At 45.6% G+C, this 8,749-nt stretch overlaps 1 protein-coding gene across 1 annotated transcript in view; it reads left to right on the top strand.

The window, feature by feature from the left end:
• CCL26 (C-C motif chemokine ligand 26) overlaps nt 1-8,749 on the top strand; it is a 41,191-nt gene that overhangs the window by 14,317 nt on the left and 18,125 nt on the right. The window lies entirely within an intron of this gene.

Below are 8,749 nucleotides of genomic sequence, written 5' to 3'. Positions count from 1 at the left end.
TGCCATCCAACCATCTCATTCTCTGTCACCCCTTCCCCTCCTGCTCTCAGTCTTTCCCAGCACCAGGGTCTTTTCCATTGAATTGGCTCTCCAGGTCAGGTGGCCAAAATATTGGAGCTTCAGCTTCAGCATCAGTCTTTCCAATGAATATTCGGGGTTGATTTCCTTTAGGATTGACTGGTTTGATCTCCTTGTGGTCCAAGGGACTCTGGGGAGATGAAAAACTTTTCATTTTTGTTTGAGTTTTCCCCAGAAGCAGTCCCCAAAACAAAGATTGGGGTTAAAATACTACATTTGGGAGGTACTGATTACATGCACAGGAACCACCACCAGGAGAATGAGGATGTAACACAAGAGACAGAAAGCAGCCAGTAAGAGTGTGATATCAAGCAGAGGGGAATCAGCTCCAGTCACTGGGAAGCGGTGTGAGACCCCCCCCCCCAGAATTATACCTCCCTCCATCGGTCATTGCCAACTGGGGAGAGATCCCCAGCGGTCTTCCTGTAGATGGGAGGAAAGCCAACCTTCCACGGTTCAAAACGAGCCTCCAGGTACAGAAAGTCTGAAGATCACTGAAAAGGCCTGGCAGTAAACTGTTTAAGTTCTCTGGTTGTTGTTGTTCAGCTGCTAAGTTGTGTCTGACTCTTTGCGACACGGTGGACTGCAGCATGCCAGGCTTCCCTGTCCTTCACTATTAGCTTAAACTCATGCCCATTTAAGCTGGTGATGCAATCTAGCCATCTCTTCCTCTGCCACCCTCTTCTCCTCCTGCCCTCAATCTTTCCCAGCATCAGGGTCTTTTCCAGTGAGTTAGCTCTTAGCATCAAGTGGCCAAAGTATTGGACCTTCAGCTTCAGCATCAGCCCTCCCAATGAATATTCAGGGCTGATTTCCTTTAGGATTGAGTGGCACCTTCTTTTAACTCCATACAAAGCAGAATCAAGGGTATGGGTAAACCACGCAGAAAAGAGGAAATTCTGATGTGGGGAAAAAAGCCTGCAGAAATCCTTAACAAACAGCTGGCGTCTGAATGGTGACTGAACTTTCCCTCTGAAAAGAAGAGTGGTTTTCTAAGGATGGAAGAGAGCTTGCATCACAGGGATGAGAGACTGAACCACAAATAGACATTGGTCTCATACATGACAACAGAACTCTGACGCAGAGCCTGTGTAGCAACCAGCCCAAAACCATCACGAGAGGGGTCAGTGACTGCCAGCGCCTTAATGGTCCCCCTTTTCCAACTTGGAACCAGTCAGAGAAAGCCAAAGATACTCCTGGGGTTTTCCCTGGAGGTCCAGTGGTAAAGAACCTGTCTGCCAATGCAGGGGACACAAGAGACGGGTTCGATCCCTGGGTCGGGAAGATGCCCTGGAGTGGGAAATGGCAACCCACTCCAGTACTCTTGCCTGGGAAATCCCAAGGACAGAGGAGCCTGGTGGGCTACAGTCCATGAGGCCACAAAGAGTCAGACACGACTGAGCAACTGAAAACCAGTTGTTAAGACTTCACTTCCCAGTGCAGAGGGTGCCGGTTTGATCCCTGGTCAGAGGAGCTAAGAGTTCACATGCCTGGTGGCCAAAAAAACAAAACATAAAAAACAGAAATAACATTGTAACAAATTCAATAAAGACTTTTTTCCCACACCAAAAAAATATTTAGAGAAACAAACAAACTCACAAATCAATCACAGAAGATGTCTGCTTCTAGTTATCCGGTCTCCAGCTTCCTGACCCCAGCTGCCAGTGAAGACATCCCTGTGCCTTCCTTCACATCCTCACTGAAACTCTCCCACCCGCCTGGTGGCCTGTGAGTCCCTGCAAAACGCGAATGATGCATCTGACTCCTCTGCTCAAGCAAGCGCTGAACGAACCGTCTTTTCTGGTTCTCATCTGGTGGTTCGTGTTTGTTTCGTCAGATCTGGTACAGCGGCAGCCAGGCTCATGAGAGGATTGAAGCAGATGATGGCGAGGAGACGAGTGCCCCCGAGAGGGTGGAGAGGCTGGAACTCTGTCCTACGGCTGGCAGGTGTGTCTCCTGGTCCAGCCTCTTTGGATGGTCTGGGAGCATATGTTAAAAGGTTAAACACGCATACCATTGATCCAGCAATTCCACCTCCAGGAATGTGTCCTACACACTTGCCCAGAAATGCATGTACAAGGATGCAGGCAGCGCTATTCGTGTGGCTTCTCTTGTTTCAGAGCGCGGGCTCCGTAGTTGTAGTTCACGGGCTTAGTTGCCCTGTGGCATGCAGGATTTTAATTCCCAGACCGGGGATAAAACCCATGTGCCCTGCATTGCAAAGTGGATTCTTAACCACTGGACCACCAGGGAAGTCCCCCAAGACATATTTTTAAGTGGAAAAAAAAAAAGCAAGGTGCATAAGGGCATGAACTGCGTGATCCTATTTGTGCAAATAAAGATGCTTGTATGCTTAGCAACTTGATGGACACAGACCATCAAGAGTGGTTGCCTTTGGCAAGTCAGAATGGGAGTCAGGGAGACAGAAGATATTATGACATCTTTATTAGTACTTTTCTGGGGTGTTTAAACTTCTTGCGATGTGCACTTATCCCTTTTGTAGTAAAAACTAGTGTACGGAAGCTGTATTTTCTGTGTCCCTTTCCCTCGGGCTGTATACCTTCGGTGTGCTCCTGACTTTTTCCAACAGTCAGGAGGATCTGTGGCTCTGTGCCTGGGTACTTCATTCTTTGCCAGAAATACCAGGGAATGAAGAGCCCCAGGTAGCCCTCAACCAACAGCTAATTAGAGTGGATGTCTCGAAGAAGGAAATGGCAACCCACTTCCGTATTCTTGCCTGGAGAATCCCACGGACAGGGGTTGAAACTGGTGGGCTATAGTCCATGGGGTTGAAAAGGTTGGACATGATTGAGCCATTGAGCACGCATCAGTGTAGTAGAAAGAAAAACATCGCGTTCTATTAACAAATATAGTACAAATAAAATTAGCAAAAATAAAATAAAGTAGACGTCTAACCACCATCCCAAGTCCCTACCTCCTTGGTGGAAAAAGCCCTGGGGAATGTGTTCTCCGCTATCTGCCAACAAATTGCTGTTTCACAATCAATTACAGGCTTGACAACACATCCTTCTGGCTGCCTGCCCTTCTTGCTGGTGTGTCTGCATCTCCTAAATAAACTACATACTCTTGGACCCTCATCTCAGGGTTTGTTTCTGAGGGAATGCAAACCAAGTCAATCAGTTTAAGTGACAAAAAAAAAAAAAAAAAATAAAGGAGAGACCACTCTGTCTGAGGGGTTAGATGGATTTGATCCCAGCCCCCTCCATTTTTGGCTGTGTGATGCTGGAGAAAGTTAATTGAGCTCCCTGGCCTCAGTTCCCACATCTGTAAAATGAGAATAACAGAAGTATCTGCCTCATGCATTGGCCATGAGGACTAAATAAGGCACTTAATTCATAGGAAACACTTTTCCTAATGCCAGGCACATGGTAACTACTCAATGTGTGTTAACTGCAGGCAGGCTCAAGTTAAGGCAGGAGGCAGAGAAGCCGAAGCTGGTCCTGCTATGGCCAGGGCACCTGGTTGACCCTTCTGTGGCCATTCCAGTGTCTCTGGGCCCACCTACTTCCTCCTGTCTCATTTCTCTGATGGCCATTAAGTGCCTCTGCAGAAAGGAGATCCTCACTGCAATGCTGATTGCGGAGCAACTGAACTGTCCACCAGAAGTCCCAGCCTGCTTTGACCCTGGTCTCTCTTTAGAATGTGAGCCTTGGCTGTGGGTAGTCAGTCTGTGTGTAGGGAGGTGACACCCTCTTGCCCCGCTTCTGGGTTGGCCACCAGCACGATGACAATGCGTGGAGTCACCCAGCCTTTCTCCTGCTACCTTGAGATATTCCCGAGATGGAGAGGGTGCTGGGAAAATTGCTGTGGTCAGGGAGAGACAGAGCTTTGTGAAACCAAAGTTGGGCTGTGTTTGGGAGAGCAACCTGCCCCAGACAAAACCTGTCATATGACTCACTGAAACTGAGTAATTAAGCTCTGTTACAGCCCACAGCTGGTGGGTCAAAAAGTATAACCGTAACCCAAGGGTAGGGGAGGAAGTGAGCACAGGTGAGCCCCTGAGCCCAAGGAGAGGGGTATGAAGGAGACCTATAGAACAGCAGTTCTCAACCTTCCGGGGCCTCAGAATCTGGCTTGCTCTAGTCATGGTGCATGGGCTTCTCATTGCGGTGGCTTCTCTTGTTGTAGAGAATGGATTCTAGAGTGCACGGTAGTTCAGTGGTTGTAATGCATGGGCTTAGTTGCCCCTTGGCTCATGGGAATCTTCCTGGACCAGGGATTGAATTCATGTCCTTTGCATTGGCTGGTGGATTCTTAACCACTGGACCACCCGAGAAGTCTCTGTGCAAAAGCTTTAAAGTTTAATTAGGTTCCATTTCTTTATTTTTGCTTTTATTTCTGCTGTTTTAGGAGAAAGATGCCCCCAAAATATATTGCTATGATTTATGTCAAAGAGAGTTCCATTTATGTTTTCTACTGGGAATTTTATGGTTTCTGGACCTACATTAGGTCTTTAATCCATTTTTAGTTTATTTTTGTATATGGTATTAGAAAATGTTCTAATTTCATTCTTTTTTTTTTTTTAAGTCATTTAAGCTTTTATTTTTGTGAGAGGATTCAAAGGAGAGCTTTAATACAGGTGAGACTTGAGGCTTTTGAAGAGGATCTAAGTCTTGATGAAGTGATTCAGACTCAAATCTTGAATGCATAATCATGGTAGGCCCCAGGGTCTTCAAAAACTTGTACTTGATGCTTTCCCAAAGTGCTAAGATTTGAATGCCAAAATGCAAACTGATTCATGTTTCTGTCCATTAGTGGTCCATGGATTTCTTTAAATGAAGTCGTGTTAGCGTCCACAGATATCAGAGTTCTGCAAAACTGGAATCCTTGGTTCCAGGATGACCACAGATGCCCTGCCCCTAATTTCATTCTTTAACATGTAGCTGTCCAGTTTTCCCAGCACCGCTTGTAGAAAAGACTGTTTTTTCTCCATTGTTTATTCTTGCCTCCTTTGTTGTAGATTAACTGATCATTAAGTATGTGGTCACATTATTTCTGGGCTCTCTGTTCTGTTCTGTTGATTTCTGTCTGTTTTTGTGCCAGAACCATACTGTTTTGATTACTGTCACTTTATAAAGTAGTCTAAGTTAGAAAATGTGATTCCTCCAGCTCTTTCTTTCCTCCAGTTCTTCTTTCTCAAGATTGTTTTGGATCTTTTGTGTTTCCACACAAAATTTAAAACTATTTGTTGTAGAACTTGTGGTTGCTGGAGGGAAGGTGGTAGGAGGGATGGTTAGGGAGTTTAGGATTGACATGTACACACTACTATATTTAGAATAAATAGCCAGTGAGGGCTTCCCTTGTAGCTCAGTCAGTAAAGAATCTGCCTGCAGTGCAGGAGATCCAGGTTCAATCCCTGGGTTGGGAAGATCCCCTGGAGAGGGAAATGGCAACCCGCTCCAGTATCCTTGCCTGGAAAATCTCATGGACAGAGGAGCCTGGTGGGCTGCAGTCCATGGAGTCGCAAAGAGTTGGGCACAACTGAGCGACTAACACTAAGGACCTCCTGTATATATATATATTTTTAAAAAACAGGGTCTTCCCTGGTGGTCCAGTGGCTAAGACTCTAAGCCCCCAAATGCTGGGGGCCTGGGTTCAATGCTTAGTCAGGGAATTAGATCCTACATGTTGACATATGGCAAAAGCCACCACAATATTGTAAAGTAATTATCTTCCAGTGAAAATAAATTAATTAATTAAAAAAAAAGAGAGAATTCTGAAATTAAAAGACCCTGCATGCCACAACAAAGATCCAAGATCCTGCGAGCTGAAACTAAGACCTGATTCAGTTCAGTTCAGTTCATTTCAGTCGCTCAGTCGTGTCCGACTCTTTGCAACCCCATGAATCGCAGCACGCCAGGCCTCCCTGTCCATCACCAACTCCCGGAGTTCACTCAGACTCACGTCCATTGAGTCAGTGATGCCATCCAGCCATCTCATCCTCTGTCGTCCCCTTCTCCTCTTGCCCCCAATCCCTCCCAGCATCAGAGTCTTTTCCAATGAGTCAACTCCTCGCATGAGGTGGCCAAAGGACTAGAGTTTCAGCTTTAGCATCATTCCTTCCAAAGAAATCCCAGGGCTGATCTCCTTTAGAATGGACTGGTTGGATCTCCTTGCAGTCCAAGGGACTCTCAAGAGTCTTCTCCAACACCACAGTTCAAAAGCATCAATTCTTCAGCGCTCAGCCTTCTTCACAGTCCAACTCTCACATCCATACATGACCACCGGAAAAACCATAGCCCTGACTAGATGGATCTTTGTTGGCAAAGTAATGTCTCTGCTTTTGAATATGCTATCTAGGTTGGTCATAACTTTCCTTCCAAGGAGTAAGCGTCTTTTAATTTCATGGCTGCAGTCACCATCTGCAGTGATTCTGGAGCCTAAAAAAATAAAGTCTGACACTGTTTCCACTGTTTCCCCATCTGTTTCCCATGAAGTGATGGGACCAGATGCCATGACCTTCGTTTTCTGAATGTTGAGCTTTAAGCCAGCTTTTCACTCTCCTCTTTCACTTTCATCAAGAGGCTTTTTAGTTCCTCTTCACTTTCTGCCGTAAGGGTGGTGTCATCTGCATATCTGAGGTTATTGATATTTCTCCCGGCAATCTTGATTCCAGCTTGTGCTTCTTCCAGACCTGGTGCAGCCAACTACATAAATTTAAAAAAAAAAAAATTTTTTTTTTAAGTAGATGTCAGAGCTTAAAAAAAAAATTAGTTCTAGCTCTTTGGAAACATGTTCTTTGTATTTTGGGGGGAGGGAGGAGGGGAAATGCATGACAGTCTTTTCTTTTAAATGATTTTCAGTACACCAAGTAGTAACATGTAACAAGTTAGTAAATTCTAATCTAGCAATTTTGAATAAGAGAAACTAAAAGCAGCCCAGTACTAGGACCCATTGTTCTAACTCTTAGCCGGAAAAAGTACTGTATTAAGGCTGGCTGCTGCTTCACATCAGTTATAAATAACTATTTACTACTTTTTCAGAGATAAAGCCCCTGACCTTCAAGAGAGACTTAGGGAAAGAAATATTTTAATCCCGTTCTTTCTTAAGAAAATTGGGTTTTTAAAAACTATCTAAGAAAGAAAAGTCAGTGTTAATAATATACTGCTTGACCGAAAAGGCATAGAAAACAGACAACATATATCCATTAAATTTCTAAGATATATGAAGTAAAAAGATACCACCTTTGGATAAGCTTGCAGCCTGTACAAAGAATCTATGTTTTCTATTCTGCAAAAAGTGAAGGGACCTACTATATAACACAGAGAAGTAATTTAATGCCTTTTTGTAAGACTATAACTCCAGCCTTGCTCAAGCCTCAGGTTCCATGAAGGCATTCAAAACACCAGTCCACGGAACAGGTGCTTTTCTCCAGCCTCTATCTATTTATGTGGTAGTTCTCATGGATTTTTGGCCAGATGGTGCAGACAAAGGCCAAGAGGTTATCCAGGACTTCATCCCTGTCCTGCCGGAAGTAGATCTGAAGGATGGTCATGTTCTCCCGGGTGTCCTTCTGCACTTCAGGGCTGCAGCTGCTGTGGGATCACAGAGCCCATCTTCCTTGGCCTGGAATTCCTTCTCCTCCCGATTGACTAGCCATGTCCGTTGCAGCAGCAACTTATCACCCCTGTCCTTTGTATCTTGAAAGGGATTGCACTGGATCTATAGATTGCCTAGGGAGCATGCATGCATGCAGCATGTTTCCGTCATGTCCAATTCTTTGTGACTCCAAGAACTGTAACCCGCCAGTTTCCTCTGTCCTTGGGATTATCCAGGCAAGGACACTGCAGTGGGTTGTCCTTTTCTCCTCCAGGCGATCTTCCCAACCCAGGGACCGAATCCGAGTCTCCTGCTGCTTCTGCACTGGCAAGCGGATTCTTGCCAATTGGGAAGCCCATATGGCCTAGGGTAGTATGGTCATTTTAACGACATTAATTCTTCCAGTCCACATCCTAAAGTCTTGTACTTTCTCAAAGCCTTTGAACTTTTCAGAGCATCCTCCCCTCCCTTCTCCTCCTCTCCCATGTCTCCTCCTTCCTCTCCTCCTCCCTGGGTTTTTCTCCTCTCTCCCACCAGCCAGCCTTCCTACCGGGTTCAACAAGGTCCCACTCACCTATCAAGAGGACAACCATATAATGATGGGGGTCCCTGCACTGCTGACCCCCCAGTGATCAGTTCCTTCAGAGAAACAGCGGTTCTCTTCTCCCCGATTCCCACTTCCTTCCTGGAAACGGACCTTCTGGGAGGGGTTACTGGCAAGGGGCTTTGTTTGGCAGAGAAAGATGTTTTGCTATCAGAACTTCTGGATTCTTATTGCAGATCTAGATCTCAGCCCTTGCAAAGCTATTTGTTCCAAAGAATCCCAAGGCCTCGTCTCTTCAAGGCCTTGTAAAAAGGTGGTGGTTGTTTAGTTGCCAAGTCGTGTTTGATGAACTGCAGCACTCCAGGTTCCTCTGTCCTTCACTATCTCCTGGAGTTTGCTCAGACTCATGCCCATTGAGTCGGTGATGTCATCCAACCATCTCATCCTCAGTTGCCCTCTTAGTTGTCTGGAATTCTCTGATGCTCCAGTGGTGGTTAGAACTCTGTATTCCCCTGTAAGGGCTCAGATTCAATCCTTGGTTGGGGAATTAAGATCCTGCAAGCCACG

Source organism: Bubalus kerabau, chromosome 23 (assembly GCF_029407905.1).
Source record: "Bubalus kerabau isolate K-KA32 ecotype Philippines breed swamp buffalo chromosome 23, PCC_UOA_SB_1v2, whole genome shotgun sequence".
NCBI lineage: Eukaryota > Metazoa > Chordata > Mammalia > Artiodactyla > Bovidae > Bubalus > Bubalus kerabau.
The sequence above is the reverse complement of the archived record's forward strand: the minus strand, read 5'-3'. Positions and strand labels throughout refer to the sequence as shown.